General features: G+C 29.9%; 2 protein-coding genes across 13 annotated transcripts in view; one reads left to right on the top strand and one right to left on the bottom strand.

Moving 5' to 3' along the window:
* Nucleotides 1-23,186, top strand: part of LOC147816861 (inositol 1,4,5-trisphosphate receptor-like) — a 310,281-nt gene that overhangs the window by 142,000 nt on the left and 145,095 nt on the right. The gene's annotated exons all lie outside the window — the stretch shown is intronic.
* The window catches only part of LOC147816863 (calcium-dependent secretion activator 1-like), a 58,910-nt gene continuing 48,988 nt past the window's right edge, over nt 13,265-23,186 (bottom strand). For all 10 annotated transcript variants that reach the window (XR_015429281.1, XR_015429282.1, XR_015429283.1 and 7 more), the window contains 3 exons: nt 20,309-20,395; nt 15,570-15,640; nt 13,265-13,465 (listed from right to left, as the gene is read on the bottom strand). The gene's annotated coding sequence lies outside the window, so the exon portion shown is untranslated. The remainder of the gene's footprint in view (nt 13,466-15,569; nt 15,641-20,308; nt 20,396-23,186) is intronic.

Below are 23,186 nucleotides of genomic sequence, written 5' to 3'. Positions count from 1 at the left end.
CAGCTTTGAGAATGGAATGAACCAGCCCTTTTATATCTGCTCTTTAGCCCAGACTATTTTTACAAAAAATAGCTAAAAATTGACATTTTCGGAAAAATTTTAAATTTATTTAACAATTATGTTACTATTTTAAATTATATATAGCTGATAAACTATCGAGTAGCGTCAAATCTAATTATCAAATTCAAATTAAAAAATATCAGAACCAAAAAAAGCGTGTGAAAATTGTCGAAAAACAATAAATAATAATTAATTTTCCTAATCGCGTGTCATTATTCGCGAACGCAACGACCCATGGAGGGCGTTGTTATTTGAGACGAATGGCTGCCAGTAGAATAACACGTTCAGTTGCTCTAGAAATTTCTTCAGTGTAGCATGGTTGCGTCTTTTTCTTAAAGTGGTTAACTACATTTGAAAAAAAAAATGATATTCCTAATTATTCAGGGGACAATATAGACGTCATATTGATTCCTCATATTGAAATGAAAGATTTTTATATCGAGTTGATTTTTTTCTCTTAATCTTGAAATTCTTAATCAGACCTAGAAAATCATTTTGCTTAGAACAACTATATTCAAATTAAAAGAAAAAATTTATTTACATGTCAATTTTTTGCTATATACAGGTAAGTATTATGATTTTATAAGTCCAGAGAAACCCAAAATAAAATAAAAAAATTTTGATGGTTTATCTTGGTTTCAGTGTGACTCATGATGGTCCAACATCATTTGATGGTCACCATCATCCATTATGTGCTCATAGTTTTTGCAATGCCAACAAACTTCTATCATTCCATGATGGAAAATGCTACTTTAATATTATTATGGTTAATCAAGAGAAGTCTCATGAACCAACAATCCGCGATTGTCCATGATGGTTCCAACTATACATTTTCCAACTATACATCATAAATCAGTCCAAATTCCTACATTGTAGTGATGGTTACTCAGGTTCATTATACCATCAAGATTATGTTGGACCATCAATTGAAAACCATCAAAAATTTTGACTTGGGTTTTATTAAATCACATTTATTCACTGAGAAGTGGGCAAGGGACTTTAATATCTTCATTTTAATTTACATTGAATTGAACATTAAAGCACTTATTTTACCGTAATAAGTATCCGTAATAATATGCGATCACGAAATCGAAAGTTCCCATTTCACTGAAATGATGTTCGTTGATCAGAAAAGCATTACTGGAAGAATGTTCACACATCAAGTTTGTCAGAAAACTCTACAATTTTAAATTCTTGTGTCGTTATGTCATATAAAAATATTGGAATTAGAAACCCTATAAGGAAATGATCAGAAAAGGATCACGATTGTACAGGTACTAATTAAGCGTGCCTAAAAATAATTATGTTACTGTAAAAGGCTGAAGTCTAGTAAATCTTAGGATTTATCGGTAAAACCTAGTATTTACGAAAGTAGCTTGCTAAAATTTTGATAAACCTATGATTTACCAACGCCTTCCAGTAAAAGCTTGAAACCAGTTATACCTAATGGCAGAACTTTTCATTCGCAGATACATTGGGTTCTGTTACGTTATAGGGGACCACCACATCGTGGCGAACGAATTCAAGACCACAAACGCAACCCTTCACCTCAATGGGCAGTTGGGAAAGCGGGAGCAATGGAAGAGGACACAATATTTACTTAATAATTATTAGAAAGAGAACAATCATCAAAGTGTTTCTCTATTTAAAAGTTGGGGAAAATCTTTTGAAATAAATCCGTAAAATTTTTCGTTTCGGGGGATAAGAGAAATCTTAAAAATTTTAATTGGACTACTATCGAGGGAATAAGTCCTACTCACGAGTTAGCAAAGGGAAAAACGTTAAAATGTTAAACATACACACAATGCAGAACTTGAAGCCCAAAATTGTAGATTAAAAGACAGGATGTGAGTATTAAAGTGTGAGAAAGAGCGTTTTGTTTAGAATAATAATTAGAGAATAAAATTTAGGTAAATAAATAACATAAAATGATTAATTAAAGCTTTTTGTTGCACGCACGCACACAAACGTGTAGTTAGATATTGAAGCAGGACCAACGTTAAGGACTTTAAATTATTAACCAGGAAATTAGCTAAATATCAAAAGTATTAGCCAAATTTCAAAATTCGTAGTCAAAGGCATTACTATAAAGCGAAATATTTTATGAATGCAAATTCAAATCAAGAGTCATTTTGCAGTTGAGAAGAAAATGAGCTATGAATGGGGATGAAATTATAATAAAAAGTAATAAAGAGGATAATTTTAAAATAACAAATATCACTGCAGTAAATATAAATGGAAAGTTGACACATCCCGGTTTCCTTCACTAACTAATTCTCTTTACTAAATTGAGTCTAATTCGATATTCAACGATTCAAGCGAATATAAAGCTTTCCTTTTATTTTTCATAAAATAGAAGTTTCATTTGTTAAACTCCCAGATCTGTTGTTATGACGACAGCATTCCCCCCCCCCCACTAACCCCGCACTACTTCGCAGAAACAAGAAAGCAGAACTAATGAAGATAGACAGAATATAAAACTTGACTGCTGAGAAGGATTACTGAACTTCAGGTAGTTCAAATTTGTTGTTACATAGTCACGTTCTTTAAAAAAAATCTTAAAAATTGCCACAACCGAACGTTTAAGGAAATCAGGGGCACTCGAGGTCTAAAAACGCAATTAAATGCATCCTTTTGTTTGAAAGTTCTTAAGAGGTGTAATGAAACTTTTCTCGTGTTGTTCTAGGTAATCCCACTCTGATGATGGTTCTTCAGTTTTTTCTCTCTCCAAGGATACAGAATAAAAAGGGATTGAGTGGAAAAGATTAATTGAGTGGTCAACATTCATCTCATATGTTTAACACGATAGATCCGGATACGTCCCACCATACTTAGATTAAAATTAGTAACATTGTATGGTATTATACTATAATTAATATTGTATATGCTAAACCAGTTGATGTAAGTAAAATATATTTTGTGTGGGTGTCATCTTTCACAACGTAACAGAACTAAAACGAGCAATCCAAAAATTTGTTCAAAAGGAAGTCGAATACTGTTCAAATGTTAGTAGGCTTGAATAATCAAATTATATTGGGTTAGACGAAATGATAGGGCAACCATTAAATAGGTAATCGATTTAATGTATTTAACAAAATATGTGGTACCAAATAATAGTGTGATCGAGCATTGCCTTGATATTAGGCATGACTAAAAGTTCATCAAAACAAAATGTTTTAAAAAGTGATCACATGGTAATAAGAACAGGTGAGCGAGATACAGTACTGATAAATAGTTTATTGGCTAGAGTTTAACAAATGAGAATGGTTATAAAGTTAGAATTTGGTGTGGATCGTTAAAATAGTAGTAGGCACAAATAATGATGAAACTGCAGTGTGTTCGGTTAACAATCAAATAATAGATGATGCACGATGACAATAGACAAGTACAAATCAAATAATAACAGATTCAAATACTGTTGAATAAATAGGATGTGTCATTGATTATAGGGAGCAAGTGATGCGCAGAGGTAAGTTAAAAACGTGCCAATTGATAGTATTATCAAGTAATGTTCAAATAATAGTAAGATCGAATGCTGATCATGTGATAGAGGGTTCGATTATTGTTCATATGAAAGTGGGTGCGAGTAACGATAAATAATTCAAGGTTAACAATTAAATGGTTTAGCAATTTAGAAAAGTGCTGAAAATATAGGCTCAAATAGTGACCAAATGATAGCGTTCAAATGCTGTTAATGAATTAGTGTGCACTAGATTTTTAAAAATAATCATATAGTATCATACATATAAAAGCCGGTCACATTATTGATTAAATAACAATGCACAAATTTTATTATAATAGGTTCAAATACCATGAAATGGATAGTGCGTTCGAGTATAGTATTAAAAAAAGGAAAATTTGTTCAAATGATAAGTCGATCGTTTAATATTCAAATGAGTACGATCACATGATAGCAAGTTGGAATACTCTTAGTTAGTAAACCAACAGTTTAACAAAAGAGAGTATTCTACAGATAAATGTAATAACAGAGAGCTCGACCATAGATGGTAAGTTCAATTACGGATCAAATAAAAATAAATTCGTGTACTGTTGAAATGATAGCGAAGTTGATAAAATGTAGCAGTTAGAGAACCGGTACATACAGTATCATGCTAATATAAAGAAAGGATCACAACTTGATCCAGTACTTGTATCAACTATCATTAAATCGATTTCAGAGCCGACTCAATTAATCGCTACATTTCAATAAGTACTCACTCTCTTTTGATCATTATCATTAGATCAATAATAGGACCTACTTATTTTCGTTACTGATATCTAAATTAATTTGAACAAAATCTACAATCAATTGATCATTGCTCGAAATACCTTTATTTTAATCATTACCCGCTACCATTTGATTAACATTAGAACTTACTATCATTTAAACAACACACCTGGATCTCACAATCAATTGTACTCCCTTCAGTTAAGTATTCGAACTGATGAACCGCTTATCATTTGATGAATAATCGAAACGTCTATTTTCCGTTAATCATTATAGAATATGCTCGAACCCGCTAAAGTTTTATCCGCATTACAAGAATTTATCGGAACCCCTATCATTTAAGCAGTACTCGAACCCACGATCAATAATGAAATCCCTGATTTTACTGCTCTCATTTGATCAATTTTAACATACATCTTTTTATTGGTATCATTTAATACCGGATCCCAAATCCACTATTATTAGTCGTTTCTCGAACCTACTCTGTATTGATCAATACACAATTACGAGTATCGATAAAATGTGGTTATTGAGAGCGGATGAAAAGTGTGTTGGCTAGAGTGCTAGTAAATAGATATCGGGTGCATATAATGATTAAACAGTAGGTGAAAATGGGTTTGTGGCCCGATAAAAGTTGTGACTTAATTAATCAAATGATAGTGGTCTCCAGCCACAAAAAAATAAGGTTCGAATTGCGTTTAAATGAAAGTAGGTTCGAGAACTGTACAAAAGACAGTGAGTTCAAGAGGCTGTTAAAATGATAACGGAAGCAAGTTCCAATTAAAAAATGTGTATTCAAGTATCGATCAAATGATAATGGATAAGAGAATCAATTTATAGAAAGTCGGTTCGAGACCTGATCAAAAGAGAATGGGTTAGGGGACCATTTGAATGGTAGTGAATCAAGTACCGGTCCAATAATAGCGAGTTCTATAACCGATTAAAAGTTATTAGATCGATTCAAATGATACTGAGTTCGAGTCTTAATAAAAAATTTAAATGGCAGCGTGTTAAAGTATCTGAACCAACAATCTCTTTATAGAATCTCGAACGAAGTATCCAACCATTAGTAATTGAATCAATAAATGTTTTCCTGCCAGTTTACAAGTGATCAGCTTTCGAACCTTAAATCATATGATTAATACTCGAACCCACTATCATTTTATCAATTTTTGAACAGCCTTAACATTGTTAAAACACTTTCTGTATCGATTCGCTAACCCTCACATTATATAGCTGCTCGAACCCGCTGTCTTTTCAACAGTAATTGAACCCACTATCTTTTAATTTGTACTCGATCATTTGATCTGCAAGCGAGCTTGCCATATTACGAATTAGGCTCGACACAAGAGTTAAGTTAGAGAAGTGCTCAACTCACTCAAACGAATTATTATCCCAACTTGCTATCATATGAATATTACTCGATCCTATTTTGTGAGTAGAATAATTGATAGCGATTTTGTGAACTAAGAAACAACATCGGCTCTATATTTGATCAAGAAATAGTACGTTCTAGAACCGATTAAAAGAAATTGGTTTAGAGTAATGATCAAATTTCTGGAAAATCATTTGCTGATCAAGTAATAGGAGAAAGGAAAAATGTGGGTCAAGTGAAAGTGGGTTTCAACATTGCCAAAAATCAGAGTCGGTTGGATTAGTGGTGCGTTTTAGTATTAATTAAAAGAGAGTGTGTTTGAGAACAAATTGAAAGTTGAGGGATTTGAGTATCGATCTCAAAAAATAGTGGTTACAAGTATTGATAAAATTATATAGATTTTGAGAGGGATAAAAAAAAGTGTGTTGGTTCGAGAGCTAATAAAAATATGGCGGATTCAAATAATGATTAAATGCCCGTAAGTGAAATACTGATCAAAGGATAGTGGGTTCTAGCATTAAAAATTTTTTCCAAATCTGCTCATATCAGAAAGATTCGTAGTATTAACCAAAAAGAGAATAGAATTAATTTATGAGCAAATGCTATGGCTATGTTTTCGATCATCGAAATGATAGTAGATTCAAAAACTGATCAAATGTTAGAGACCGATGAAAAGGAAGTAAGTTCGAGTATTGAATGAAATATTATGATATCGAGTAATGATTGCAGGTTAGCAGATGATAAAATCATAGTTAGTTCGATTCATAATGAAATGACAGTAGATTCCAGAACCTATTAGAAGATCGCGTAAATCGATGAAGACAGAATGTATTAAAGTGCAAATAACAAGACTGTCTGATCAATTATTAGTGAAATAATGATTGATTCGAGAACTGATCTAAAGACAGTGAGTTTTCGGACAGATAGGAAGTTAATAGATTGAGTACCGGTCAAATAATAGTGAGTTCGGTAACGGATTGATAGTTATTGGTTCGATTATTGATAGTATGATTATGAGTTCGAATACCAATAAAAATTAAGTGGGTCTGAGAACTGATTTTGCCCTGGGTTTGAATATTAAATGAGATTCAGAAAAGTTCAAATGGTAGAGGGTGTGGTTGAATGTATTGTGGCTGAATGCATAGAGGTCAAAAGTGTCTTTATGCAAGTACTCGAACTATTTATAGTTACTCGCACCTACTTTCCTAGGATTCAATTATTCGAACCCTCTATAACATGATCAGCATTCGATCTTACTATTATTTGAACATAACATATTACTATTAATTAGCACGTTTATAACTTACCTTTCCGCATCACTCGATCCCTGTAATCTATTATTATTCAACAGCGATCATTAATGTCAACTTTTTGCTAAATACTCAAACCGATTAATGGTAGCCAAAATTACTACTATTTAGTTAATAATCTAACTCAATATCATTTGTTGATTATTCGAGCCGCCTAACATTTGACCACTGTTCCTTTTAGCAACTGTTAAACTTGAACCCATTACCCGTTTATCGCTACTCAAACCAGTCATTCGAGCCTACTATTACTTGCACTACAAGGCCTAACATACCCCCTCACATGACCTATTACGTCATTGCCAGCTTATCTGTATGAGCAGAATAGCGCGGGAAAAAAATGTTGCCAAGTTTCTCTACATGAGTAAAGATGTCAACTACCCAGCGATATCGAATTTGTTGAAATATATTTCTCCCTCGTCTTCTACTTTTATTTAACTTATTATTTATTTGCGCATTTTATTGGAACCGTGATATAGTTTAGTTTATATTCTACATGGCTACTTGCCTGTCTCTGTATAAAAATACAGTGAAATTAGAACGTGTTCACTGAAGACAATTGATACTGGACGGGCTTGGTTTACTCGAAATAGAATGGAAAGAACAGTTTCTTACGTAAACAATTACCACGTTTCGATCACTAGCGGGTATCACATTGAGCAATTTTCTAAAACAATCTCACGAACCTAAAAATTTTATCGGCGTGCGAGCAAGATCAAGTTTTATTTTTTCTGTCATTATTTCTATTTAATCCTACTATAAATTCCCATTTCGAATTTTTCATTTATTTACCTATCAATTTATTTATCTATTAAGTTAATGTTGGCTTTACGAGTCTTTCTCCTAAGTGAACACGTCCATTCAGCGAGCATTGCTCCTTGTACCAAAAGTTTATCAAAGTTGCATTTCTGCACTAAAAGTCGATTTTTTAGTCAATTATTTCACTACCTAACTAAAAGTTCTTGTTTTCGCTGTGAAAGATGACACCCACACAAAATAACATTTTACTTACATCAACTGGTTTAGCATATACAATATCAATTATAGTATATAATACAATTTTTCTAATTTTTTAACCTAAGTATGGCGGAACATATCCAGATCCATCGTGTTAAACATATGAGATGAATGGATGCAGCTGACTCTTTTATCTAGTGAAGGCAAAATACGAAAAAGTTGACGTCCTTCAAAGAAAATCCTCTCTTTTGGTCTTTCCTTAATGTAGTTCGAAAAAAAAATTATCTTCGCCATTTCTGTAAAATATCGTCTCAATTTTTACAGTATAAACTGATTTAATCTTTTCCACTGAATTCCTGTTTAAACTCAATCCTTGGGGAAAAAGAATTGAGGAACCATCGGCAGAATGGGATTGCCTAGAACAACACGACAAAAGTTTTGTTAAGAACTTCCAAACAAAAGATTTACTGATGGTGCAAAGGATACATTTAACTCTGTTTGTAGACCTCGAGTGTTGACCAATTTTAAGATTTTTTTTAAAGAACGCGTCAAAGTAACAGCAAATTTGAGCTATCTGAAGTTCGGCAATCCTTCTCTGATGAACGATGTAAAGTTTCAGACGCTGTCTATCTTCACTCGCTCCGTTTTCCTGTTTTTGCAGAGAATATGGATAGTGGGGGTGCAAAATAACTGATGACGTCATAGCAACAGTTCTGGGCATTTGACTGATAAAGCCTCTATTTTATGAAAAATAAAAAAGTTTTATTTTCGCTCTCGGTTAAATCTAGAATTAGTAATACTCAACCTACTAAGGAAACCCAACCGGGATGTGTTAAATTTATAATTACGGCAGTGATAATTAATATTTTACAATTATCCTCTTTACACTTGCATTTTATTATCCTCTCACCCGTTCAGTTCTCATTTACTTTTCCCTGAATGCAACACAACTCTTGATTTGAATTTGCATTTTATAAAATATTTCAATTTACAGTAAATTTGTATTTTGATTTGAAGTTTTCTATGGTAAAAAATTAATCATTAAACATTGTTAAGATTTACCTTTGGCTAAGAATTTTGAAATTTGGCTAATACTATATTCAACTAATTTACTGGCTATTAATTTGAAGTCCTTAGCGTTGGCCCTATAGTATATACTTCATATTATACCGATACTTCAAATTGTTAGCCAGTAAATTAGTTGAATATAGTATTTGCAATACCAATATATATATATATATATATATATATATATATATATATATATATATATATATATATATACCTGCTTTTATCCTTCCTCTTGGCATACCAAAGGTCAAAATTCCTGATAGTTTTCTATTGATGGATCAAAATGATCTTGATGGTAATCATCAATAATTCTATCATGATCCATTATATTTTTGATAGTAACCAACATAAGTAAACATCATTTCAATGTAGGAATTTGGACTCATTTATGATGGTCCATAAAAGAACAGCAACTTGTTTTAAAAGTTTGCTCTTGCTGATCCATCGAAAATGTCCATCATAGATTCTTAAAAATCAAATGCTGTAACGATCATGAGCAACCATCACCCCAATGTAGGAATTTGAACTGATTTATGATGGTCCAATATAAAAAATAAAAAAAATTCTTTTTGTTTGTATATTTCTGAGAACCAACAAGAATTCCTACTAAACTATCATAGAAATGTATAGTTGGAACCATCACGGATTGTTGGTCCAACTTCTCTTGATTGCTAACCATCCTAGCATTAAAGTAGCATTTTCCACCATGGAATGATAGAAGTTTGTTGGCATATCAAAAATCATGAACACATAATGTAAAATGTTAGATGATGTCGAATCATCCTGTCCAGCATAAATCATCAATTTTTTTTTAAAAATACCATCAAAAATTTTGACTTAAGGCGTGTAAAACAGTTCTTGAACATTCTTCTTTATAGAATAACTAGTTGAATGCTCGTTCTTCGCACGGGGTGAATAAAAAATAAAGTATCAATAAATCACTGTAGAGAAACACAACGAAATCATGCTCATAACTGAAAAGCATATACATTATGCCACTATGAAAGAGCTTAATGGAAGAACCAGGTAAGTGACATTTTTAAGGGAATTGATGAATCACTGGTTTTGCCTTTCTATAAATCTTAACACAACAAATCACATAAACTTTTAGTATGCTTGTATGATTTTTTATTTCAAATTAGGCAATAAGGTTTTATTTTTTAGGTAGTTAGATTTTATTTAAAATTGGGAACAATAAAGCAAAGAATTATTAGTCCTGTCTTGTATTAAATTCGCAATGAAATAGTTCAGATACAACTTTTTTTTCATTATGAAAATATCACTTACCTGCTTCTTCTACTAAGCTTTTCAATTAATATACCTAAAATTACTTTTTTTATTATTCAATATTATTTGGTGCCATTTACAATGGCTTTACGTTATTGAAGTAAAACCTCCTTTTTGTAATTCCTCCCATTAAAATAAAGAGAAAATGTATTTAGCATCACTTGGCATGATGTTATTACTTGCAACTAAACCAATAATAATTAAACCTTACCATTATCAAATAATTTTTTCCGGTACATATCCTTTTTGAGGGGGCGTTATAAAGTATCGGTATTTAAACTGCTTAGTATCGGTTCTGTTTTAATCATAACGAAGTATATCATTATAATATTTCATATCTATATTAGCACATTTGGTACTTATTATATAACCCTTCAACATTTAAATTTTGTGAAAAATATATTTGTCAGTGACAGCCAACTAAAGCCGAAATTTAAAAAACAAACCGAATTCTTATTAGAAAACTTGATAGGGATTTTGGAGAATAGCCATTTCTCTGTCTAACCTTTAATTTATTATTAAAATATTTAGTAGTGAAAGAACAAAGTTCTTGTGCTCTCATTCATTATAATATTAATAAATTATCTTTGCTACCACTGGAAAAATATTTTCTGAAACCGCGGAAAACCCGTTGTAGAATTTTTATCAAAACTGCACTAATGAGTATAATACCAGTAGTACACAATACCGTCAGGGATACAAATAAATTAAGCATTATCTGTGAATGGTGATTTTCTATGGTTTTCCTCGCAATTTTTTTCCCCTTTAACTTTGCTGTTTAGAGCATAGCTTATATATTTTTTTTAATTTCAATTAATACATATTATCAATACTAATAAAGCATTAGTGTCAGTAATAAGATATCGATTCAAAATGACTAAGTATCCTTTCTCCTATATTTTTGATCAGTTTCTTATGTCCAAATTACCAACATTAACAAAGCATCATTGTCGTTATTGATAATATGACGATTCCTTACGCTTCTTTTAGACAAACACCGTTACTACTGCTTTTTAGTACTAAGCTTATTTCAATGTGCGTACATTATTTAAATTAATTAAGCATTATTGGCATCAATAATAATGTGGCGATTTTTTACGTTTCACTTAAACAAATAAATACAACATTCCTATTAGTTTTGCCTTTAAATGCATAAATATTTTTTTTCTATTCAATTACTGTTGATTTTAAATTAAATTTTTCTGGAAAAAGGGTTTAAAATAAATCTAAATAAAAAAAACGTGTGGTATCAGAGAACGTTAAAAGAGTATAAATTTTGCGAAGAAGCTCTCACGTGTTACCACATCATGTTGCTCATTGAATTTATCTGACATAAAAAAAATTCCATATTTAAATTCGCGCAATAAGTCATTTCTTTTATCAAATGGAGCTATAAGCCAGATATTGTCACTGATGTTATACTTAAAATATGTGACAAAACCAAATTGTCTATAGTTAAATTTAAGGCAGTGACTAACGTTTAACCAATCAGGAAATTCCATTCCGTTCGAACTGTTCGTCGTAAAATGATCTAATATCGACAGTGACCTTCCTCGTGCTTCAAACTATCTGTATGCTAAGTTCCGTCGATTTCATTTGAATGATTTAGGAGTCTATAAAGCGCACACACACACACAGAGACACTTATATTTTATAGATAAGACAGATTCGCAAAGATTAGACAGTGGTAAATAAAATAAAGCAAAGAATTATTCGTCCTACCTTCTTATAAATTGGTAATAAAATAATTCAGATGCGTGTATTCCTTTTTCTTTCTGAAAATGGCACTTACCTGGTTCTTCCACTAAGTAGAGCTAAAATAATTTTTCCATTCTACTTGTTGTAATCTTCGGTGTCCTTACGTTATTGAAATAAGCAGAACTCTTTGTTTATAATTCATACCAATGGAATAAATATAAAATGTATTTAGCATCTCTTGGCATGATGATATTGTTCGCGACCGATTCATGATAGTTCAAATTTATCACTATTAAGTCTCAGCTCAATGGTCCTGTTTTATGGTCCTTTCGAAGGGCTTAAAACACTTAATTCCTAAGTAAAGGTATTAAAACAGATTGTTTCAGTTTTAATAATCACCACATATATCAATATATTTTATACCTATATAAGTATATTTGGTACTTGGCACATAACCCTTCAACATTTCAGTTTTACGTATTTGTCAGTGGCCCCCAACTAAAGCCGCATTAATTGAAAAATGAAAGAAGAAAAAAACAGAACTTCATAAGGAGTTTGGAGCATGACCATTTGTCTGACATTTAATTTACTGTTAAAATAATTAAAAGTAGTGATGGAAAAAAGTTATTTTAATTCTAATTCATTAAAATATTAATACACTATCTTAGCTACCACTGGAAAAAAAATATATTCTGAAAGTACAGAAAACTTGTAGTAGAATTCTTATCAAAACTAAATCGCCAATTACCATAGTACCAGTAGTACATATTACCGTCCGGGATACATATGAATTAAGCCTCATTTGTGAAAGGTGATATTTTAATGTTTTCTTAAGCGAATTTCCCATTAACCTTTCTTCCATGGGCTTGGCATTTTAGCATGTAGCTTATTTTATATTATTTTAATTAATACACATTTTTTAAAATTATTTTTTATTTATTTTTTTATCGTGCTCAAGGACAATTAAATGGCTTCGTGTGCCTTCAAAACTGCATCTGCAAGCCCCATTAATTTTCGCCTTTGAATAGATAAATATTTTTTTTTCTATTTCATTACCGTTGATTTCAAATATTTATTTTTTTAAAAAACACTTTTAAAATAATTAATATAAATAAAATAAAATCGCGTAGGATCAGACAAAGTATAAATCTGATGACGTAAACCACGAGTGCTACCACGTCCATCGAATTCATCTGACATAGCGAATATAATATAATTAAATACATGCAATAAACTATTTTTTGACCAAACAGAGCTATAAGCTAGCAATTATCACTGATGTTATCTTTAAAATATGTGAAACTTTATTCGTTAAATTTAAAACAATGGCTAACGCTCCAATCAGAAAATTCCATTTCGTTTTTCGTGCATCATGCAAGAACAACTTGTCGCAGAATGTTCTAATGTCGACAGTGACCATCCTCGTGCTTGAAACTATCTGTATGCCAAGTTTCATAGCTTTCTGTCGGGTGGTTTAGGAGTCTATAAAGGACAAACACACAGTCATTCATTTTTATATATATAGATATATATTTCTGAATACACATAAAACAGGAAACAGTAAAAGATCATCAGATGTACTTGAAATAGTATATTTGTGTTGATTATTAATAAACTTTTAAAGTTTACTTCGTAAGTATTTTTTTTTAATTTTGAATGATTAATTTCTTATAGAATTCAGCTAATCTGCTTTTAAGTTATGAATTGAAATTCATATCGAGACCTTACTTTTGTAAAATTTTATTGTCATCTTAAAGTTAGGAAGTCTTAATCAACGTATATATTCGAGACTGAACGTTTTAAATCAAGGAACATTTTATTTTGGGATTTTCCGGACTTATAAAGCAGGCAAATGTTATGATTTTTTAATGAAAAATTTACATGTAAATATTTTTTTCTTCCTTGAATTTGATGATAATTCTATGCAGAACAGTTTTCTAGTTCTGACTAAAAACTTTAAGATTATGAGAAAAAAATTAACTCAATGTGAAAATCTTTCAATTCAATATACTTCAATTATTTTCATCTAAGCTTTCTTTACTAAACGTTTCTTAGTTTATGAGTAATGTTTTTTTTCATTGATATTTCTATAAATATTTTAAAAAAAACTTGTTTTTTTTTAAAAAAAAGTTAATGTCATAAGATTATAAGCTTCTGTATAATTTACATGCTTTAATGTTTGAAGTAATTCAATTCAGAAAATTATGGGATGTAAAGTTTAAATAAACTATTCATATCATTAAATTTAATTGACCAATTTTTCGAGAGTTAGGATTTCTCTCTTAATATAATATATACATATTTTTTTATTTATTGACAAATATATTTATTCCTTCTTTAAAAAAAGCAGTAGACTATTTCGAGATCTATATTGTTACCTGCATAAGAGGGAATATAATTTTATTTTCAAAATTTAATAAACCACTATAAAGAGGAAACATAAACATGCCACACTAAAAAAGTCTCTAGAGCATCCATTCGTTTCAAATAGTAACGCCCCCTATAGGTTGTTAAGTTCACGAATAACACCAGGTGATTAGAAAAATTATTACTTTTTGATGCAGCTCGCGGCTGCTGCATTCCAAATTCATATAGGTTTCCTGAGCTTTTATTTATTGTTTTTTGGCCATTTTCACATGGATTTTTGGGTTTTGATATTTTTATTTGAATTTATTAAGATTTGATGCTACTGGATAGTTTGGCAACAATATATAATTTTAAGTAGTCTCATTTTTCTAAAACAAGTTTTTCTTTTCCTGAAAAATGTCACTTATAAGCTACTTTTTGAAAAAAAACAGTCTGGGCTAAAGAGAAGATACAGAAGTGCTGGTTTATTCCATACTCAAAGCTGCAGCTATGATTCCCCACATCATGACGTCACGCAGCACACAGATCTCAAAAATCAGAACTAGAGGAAATGAAAAATTTGCTGGTGTCAGTAAGAAATGACTTGAACGTTCGACACTTTTCTGATACTAGCTGTTAAATTTTGCTCCGCTAACAAATTATTTCTGTTCAAAAATATAGTATTCATAAATTTTCTTCGTATTCCTTATAAGTATAATAAAATAAAATTTAAAGTTGGAAAAATATCTTAATGGTTGACATCGTTTTCTTATAATTTTCTAACTTTAATTTTTATCTTTTACTGTTAAATAAATAAAAGCATGTAAGAACAATTTTACAGTAACATATTGTTCTAGAATAATATGTAACTATAAAAGTATCATCATATTTTATTAATTTTTATGCCTTATTTTAATATATTTTCTTATTATGTAATAACTTTCTTAAATTGTAATAACACTTTATTCGTATATATTATCACTAGGAAGTAAAAATATTAAATGCTAATTACTAAAAAAGTAATTTTTGAGTATATAATAATGGTTATAAATCACTTGCTCATAAATATTTAAAATTAAGGCGTTATAATTAAAAAAGCCGCTAATTAGATGCGAATTAATTTAGTTTTAAAGTGAGAAGTTGAAACTTTCGCCGCCGACTGAAGCTCGGAGCGGCACGAATCTTTATATAGGAGAGCCCTTCTATTCTCTCTTTAGCCCTAAAAAATAAGTTGTTTTACCTCAATCTTAGCAGTCTATTGTTAAAGGAGGACCTGTAACTCTTCTTTAAAAGGAAATTAAATGCGACCACCTGAAATTAAAAATAGGGGGGAAAAATAAGAAATAGCAATCAAATCACAAAATAAAATTAATAAATTCATAATTTTTTTTGTTTTACAATATAAATGTGTACAGTGCGCAAAAAAAAAAAAAATCACACACGAATAAACTTTGTTTTAAATAATCGGATTTTCTCGAAATCGGACACAAAATCGTATTTTCTCTGAATTGGCATATAACTTTTTTGTTTGTTTGCATACTTGAAAACTTAAAATTTGAAATATACAGCAATATAGATAATGTGGCTCTCATAGTTTAGTTAGGAGAGCTGATGCAAGTCTGGTCCCCTTAAAGTTATTTTCACTTTTAGCGTTTTTAGTCAGACTTTAAAGACTAATTTAATAATTTCTTTAATATAACTTTTTTGTTTGTTTGCATACTAGAAAACTTAAAATTTGAAATATACAGCAATATAGATAATGTGGCTCTCATAGTTTAGTTAGGAGAGCTGATGCAAGTCTGGTCCCCTTAAAGTTATTTTCACTTTTAGCGTTTTTAGTCAGACTTTAAAGACTAATTTAATAATTTCTAATTAGATTGCACCCACACATAAAACTCATTTACCTAAAGATTATTTCATGCAAAAAACAGTAATTTTTAATAATTAATTATTAATTTTTATTATTTAATTGTGGATGAAAAGAATTTAATAAGGTATAAATTTTTTATACCATATTTATGTACGTATATTTCTGGAATGAAATCTAAAGTTTCAATTGTTTTTGTTTAGTAGAATCGGGGAAAAATTAAAATGAATTATTTTTAAAAAAATAGTTTGATGTCAACAAAAAATATTTAGATGGGGAGATTAATATTTAAAAGTGGTTAGTTCACGAGACGAACTTGACTCACGCACCTGTAGCGTAAAATTACATTCATATTTCTGTAGACAGATGGTGGGTTAGAGTTCCCTTTCTGTTAGGCTAACTGCGGGAGGTTTTCAAGTTCATCTTCAAACGTCCGTGCAACCCAAATGGGGGTTCGTTCCATCAAAAAAGTCGTCCACAAATGAAAATTTCTCCCAATGCTTGAGTTCCCTTCTACGTCATTGGGTTCAAAATTATAAGGCTATGAATTACCAATGGCCCAAAATTGGGTCAGCTCTTCAACGACTCTTACAAAATAAAATAACAAAATTGTTAATATATATATATATTTTAAAAATTTGCGATTACAACGCATGAATACACCTCTAGCGGAGTAGAAATTTTCAGGCTACTATTTATCAAGTTTTCATTCAGTTCCATCAGAATAACTGCATTGGTAGTCCTTTTTATTTTACCAGCGGATGGGAAATAAAATTTCTCTAAGAAAAAAGCTAAAGAACATGACAAAACAATCTAGAACATATGTAAATCTTTCTTTTAAAAGAATGCAAACAACATTTAAAAAAAATTTTTTTCATCAAGGCTTTCTTTATCAACGAATTTCTAACATCATTTCGTTGAACTGAGAACTTTCAATTTCGTAATCGCATATTATTACGGATACTTATTACGGTAAAATAAGTTTTTTAATTTTCAATTCAGTGTAAATTTAAATGAAGATATTTAAGTGCGTGATTTAAAATAATTTAGAACGTGTAGAACAGTTTTATTGATCATCAGATTTACTTGAAATAGTGCATTTGTGCTGATTATTAAACAATTTTTAATGTTTTTTTAGTAAGTATTTTTTAATTTTGAATGATCAATTTCAACTAGAATTCAGGTGTTCTGTTTTTAAGTTACTATTTGAAATTCATATCAAGACTTTACAATTATAAAATTTTATAGACTTTTTAAAGTTATGAAATGATTATTTAAGTATATATTTGAGAATAAAATTTTTAAATCAAAGAACATTTTATTTGGGGATATTTTCTAACTTATAAAGCAGGTAAATGTTATGATATTTTAATAAAAAGTTTACATGTAAATACTTTTCTTATTTAATTTGATAATAGTTCTATGCAACATGTTTTTCTAGGTCTGATTAAGAATTTCAAGATTAAGAGAAAAAAATCAACTCAATATTAAAATCTTTCATTTCAATATGAGGAATTTTTAGAAATTTTTTTTTAGCTATAAGCATTCTTTATTTTACGTTTTTTTGTTTATAAGTAATAATTTTTCTTCGATTGAAAACTTAAAACTTATCTATAAAAACTGTCAAAAAATCTTGTTTTTCAAAATAAAATTACTCAAGATTGTATGTTTCTATATACTTTGCATATTTGAAGTAACTTGATTCCGAAAATTATAGGATGTAATGTTTAAATAGACTATTCCTCAAATTGAATAGAGCAATTTCTGGAGAATTTTAATTTCTTTCTTACAAGAATATTAATACATATTTTTTTATTTTATTTATTTACCAATATTTCTCCATTGTGCTTTAAGTGTCTGAGAAACATTCTATTATGAAATTCTACTTTGTCACCTGCATAAGAAGGGATACAAACTTCACAGTTAAAAAGCTACAATAAAAACAGGAACGTAACCAGTGTTCGGCATTAGCGCGCTACAAAGTAGTGAAACTACCGTGGTCTCTATTTTCTAGTGTTGTGCGATATTTTTTAAACAAAGTTTATTGATACAAGAAAAAAAAGTACTTTCCAGCGATTCCTCAACTTCTTTTAACGTTAGTTAAATAAAGAAACAACGTTCAAACGCAAAAAATGTTTCGGATCTCATTGGTGCTAATCACTGTCATGTTCGTCAACGTTTGCAATAAGAATGCCTCTGTAGCCGAGCGTTGCTCTACTAAGATAGGCATCTGATGCTTTGAAAAATCGATCGAGTAGATCTTGAGAAGTAAAATTTTAAATATTTGTCTTTTTTAAAATTCGATTTCACATGTACTATAAAGAACGTTTTTGTGTCTGATTTCGTAAGTTAAAACATCGCATGCGTTATTTAATTAGCATATTTGCAATCCCCCTCTCAAACCATTAAGAATGAGTCATAGAATGGGAGGATCTGATAATTATATCAAAAGTTATTCAGGTTGGGCCGTTTTTTGTTTTGTTTTTTGCTCTGTATCATGTCTTGGAGAAAAAGCATTGTCTATAAAAAAGCATGGATCCCTTAAATCACAAATATTTGATAATTTCGTAGCATTTCTTATATCACTGTCACGAAAAGCATAGAGTTTGAAAATTAAAAGAACAAATTCGTAAAAAGTGCTTTAAAATAAAATAAAAAAAACTATTTCATGTAAACATAAGATAAAACTTCTTAATATCTCCTCATATTTTAAAGAGTCAAATTTTTGCATTCAAAATAATTTTGAATATTGGTGAAAATTAAGATATGTCTTCTATAAGTTGCAAAGTGGTGACTACATTTCGAAAGTACTTTGTAGTCGCCACATTTAAAAATAAAGTAGCTGCTGTTAACTACGATTGTAAGAAAGTTATTGTAGTTAACTACAAAGAAAATGTAGTTTTTCCGACCACAGCTCAGTGGGCCAGCATCCAAGGTTTCGTGGCCAAAATTAGAATTTCGATAAAATTTGTTTCAAAATATTTAGGGGTTTTTATGTGCAGGTAAATTGAATTCATAGTTGAAATTTTGAAATGCACTAAAATAGCCAAAAAACAAAATGGCATCTGAAATATGCTGAACAAAAATAAAAACATAATATAGTACGTTTAAATAATTAAATATAGCAATGAAAATATAATAATTTTCGTAATTTCATATTAAAAATGAAAAGCAAATTATATTTCCGAAGTAATATTACAAAATAACGCGAAAACATGAAGAAAAAAAAAAACATAATTTTTGTTTTCCTGAATATTAAGTTCACTTTTGCAATACTGGGAAAATGGGGCAGGTTTTTTCGAAAGAAGAAACATCAAAGGAGACAACAACAAAAAAGTTTAGCTAATTACGTCATGGAGTTTTTTGGAATTGTAAAATGTCAAATGATAAGATATAAACTATAAGTTTGTCAAGAGCATTAACTAATCCAACAAATTGAAAAATTGCACTATAATTTAACACTGATTACTCTGATAAAAATGTAACAGTAAGGTGGAATTCCAACATATATTTCGGAAATAAAAATTTAAAGTTACATTTAAAAAAAAATTTTTAGCATATTTTTCATTGCATTGTACTCTTGTCGGTTCAAAAAGTAAACTATAAAGTTTGGAATGATTATGAATACTTAATTTGGGACATATTAAAACTGCCTACGCATATTTTAGTTGAAAAATGAATTTTTTGTTTTTGGCTAAAGATCATAGTCTTCTGGCCCACAGTGCACAGGACGAAACCATGTTACACTGCAGAAATCTCCAGAGCAACTGCACATAATAACAACGTACTCTATAGGTCGTTGAATTTACGAATAACGGTACGCGAGTAGGAAATTTAATCATCACTTTTTCATGCAGCTTGTGACGATTGCATTACATATTCCTATTGGTTTCCTGAACTTCGTATTTATTGTTTTTCGGCCATTTTCACATGGTTTTTTGGATTTTTATTTGAATTTGATAATTAGATTTGACACTACTCGATAGTTTGTCAGCAACATTAATAAACAACAATTTTAAACAGTCACATTTTTTAAAAACAAGTTTTAATGATCCTGACAATGCTTTTTTAAAGCTATTTTTTGTAAAAAATAGTATCTTTAGTTGCTTTACCTCTATTTTAGCATCAAATAGTCATATTTCACTTTCTAATGGAGGACCTGCAACTCTTCTTTTTATCAGAAAATTAAAGGTGACCACCTGAAATTAAAAATAGGAGAAAAATAAGAAATAATAAACAAATCACAAAATAAAAATAAAAAATTGAATAAGAAATTCCCGCCTTTCATGCTTTACAATATAAATGTGCGCAAAAAAATATCCCATTGAAAAATTTCACGTAATTTTCACATAATAAAGTCTCAATCTTAATGGTTCCTGGGGGGGGGGACTTCAAATATGCTTATTTGTAGAGCTAATTATTAAATAAGTTATGAAATAGGACACAAAAACGTATTTTCTTTTAATACACACATAATTATATATATATATATATATATATATATATATATACATACACACAAAAAGGACAAAAAGAGGAAAATATTTTCCTTTTTTTTTGGATTTTTATTATTTTTTCCTTTTTCCTTCTTTTTTAATTTTTCCATGCTTTCTCTACATTTTGAAGTTTTATATATATGTTTGGGTGTGTGTTTTTGCATATTTGGATTCTAAATCTTCAGAATATTGGGAGTCTTCGCAATAAGGAGATTGTGGATTGAAAATTGTTTTCGTTTTTTTTTATCAGTCTAGGAATATGTGTTAGTTTCCTATATATATAGGAATATGTGTTAGAGCCCAGATTTTGAAGATCCAAGAAATCTCAAAAAAATGGCAAAAGATACCTTTGAAAATAGCAAAGAATGCAACTGATTTGAAAAAAAAAATGTCCCTTGTAAATTATACAAGATTTAAATCTGAAACATATCTTTCCTGAAATTCCATATAGGATGCAATTGTATTAAAACATTTATATTAAGAGAATATATGCAATTTTCTCTAATTCAAAATAAGAAAGGTAAACTACTTTGATACACTGTCAAATCGAATTCAGAAACTAACTTTTTTTAAAAAAAGAAAATGCACTCCTGTACCAGCTGTAAATAAACTAAAGAGCTAAGTTATTTTCAGCTAGAACTACAGGAGCTAAAAGGAGTGAAAGTTGTAAAAATGAGTAAGTAGTTCTACTTAAAAAAAATGCCCCTAAAGCAGCAAAAGTGTCTAAAATGCAGATGTCATTAAAATCCAGACTTTACTAAAATAATACTGTAATATAAACTGTATTAATCTAAACCGTAACTGTAATATGAACTTATTGTAATATAAACCGTTATATATATGTGTAATTATTTAAAGACCAATATGACTGACCTTAACCTTGTAAGTTTGAACTCAATCTAGAAAGCGAGTGAGCCCCTGGTTGAAGTATTGGGAGAAATGTACCTTCGTGGAGGATTTTTTGATGGTGCTAATCCGCATTTGCGTTACATGGAGAGGAAAACCACGAAAACCTCCCATAGTTAGCCTGACGGCAAGGGGACTCTAACCTATGATCCGTCTACTACTGAGGATATTTTACATCAGCACTTTAGTCGGTGCAAGCTGGGTGCTGAATTCGTATCGACCTGCCATCTCTGTGATTCGAATCCAGTTCCCTAACATATTAGTGGCGAGAAATATGAATCTTTACCCACCTTCCCTGTTACTGAAAATATTTAATATTGTCCATATTTAATTTTTTTAAGCTTAATATTTATCTAAAACATATATCAGCAATGCGGGCATGGGAATTGGCGTGTTTAAAGTTAAAATTGAATCTTTTATTTGACTTTTAAAAGACTTATCAGTCATACAAATGCGCGAAAACAACTTCTTACTGAAATTGAGGCATACAATACTAATTATTTAGAAACAATTTTCTAAATATGATTTAATGTATTTGTGTATCGAAAAGTAAAAGCCGATTAAATAGAAAAAAATTTGGTGGTGTTTTATCTAAACCTTTTACTTTTCTTCTTTCAGTTTTGCTATTAAAACTTGAGTTAAAATTTGGAGACTACTTATGACCTACTATGGGTTGATATTTGGTCAAAAATAGAATGAAACGCTTGTGGTCGTAACTATTTTTATTTGCTTGGACAAAATTTCGAGTGCGCTGTGAAGTTTCTTTCTATTGCAAATTATTTATTTTTAACGCTATTCTTTCGAATTTCACTAAAAAAAAAAAATTTGTTTTCCTCCCGATTTGTTCAAGCTTTCGTGAATCAAATATTGTTTTTACCTAAGGGATCTTATCGTTTGCTTTCCAAAGTTCTTGGAATGATTATAGTTTAACTTCTAATTGGAAAGGTCTGAGTTCAAAATTCAAACTTTGTAGTTCCAAACACATAAATTAGCATAAATTTAGGAGGCAGGATTTATATTAAATATATTTTCATATTTTTTCATTATTTTGTATTAATTTAGGTCAAAATAAGTAAAAAAATATTATATTCAGAAATTTAATAATTTATGGTTATGGAATGGGGCATGTCCCTTGACAAATATGGACTCACTTTCATATAATAATGTTTTCAACTTGCACTTCTTTGCAGTTATTTAGAGAAACAGTAATTCAGCATTGATATTTCGGTAATTTACAAAATCATTGGATGAATTTTTGAATATAAGTGGGAATAAAAATGTATACTACTTTTTTTAAAATTTTATATTTTAGTATAAATATATGAAAACCGTCCTATAATTTGACAGTCTTTTAGAAGCTATTGAGCTGTTATCATAATTAAAAAATACCAGAATATGTTTTTTATTATAATTAGAACATCTAAAAAAAACATAAAAAGGGACACTGCTATACCATCTGCGTCAAAAGGTAAAGCTAATTTTTGCTTTATTTCTTCATTGACGTGTTACTTAAGACTGTTTGGTAGGCTAACGATTTCCTTCGCTTAGCTTAAAGTTTGAGATTAAATTCCTAGGATAATATATTTTC

This window comes from Parasteatoda tepidariorum, chromosome 1 (assembly GCF_982258835.1).
Source record: "Parasteatoda tepidariorum strain Cologne lab strain chromosome 1, Ptep-v5.0, whole genome shotgun sequence".
Taxonomy (NCBI): Eukaryota; Metazoa; Arthropoda; class Arachnida; order Araneae; family Theridiidae; genus Parasteatoda; species Parasteatoda tepidariorum.
The sequence above is the reverse complement of the archived record's forward strand: the minus strand, read 5'-3'. Positions and strand labels throughout refer to the sequence as shown.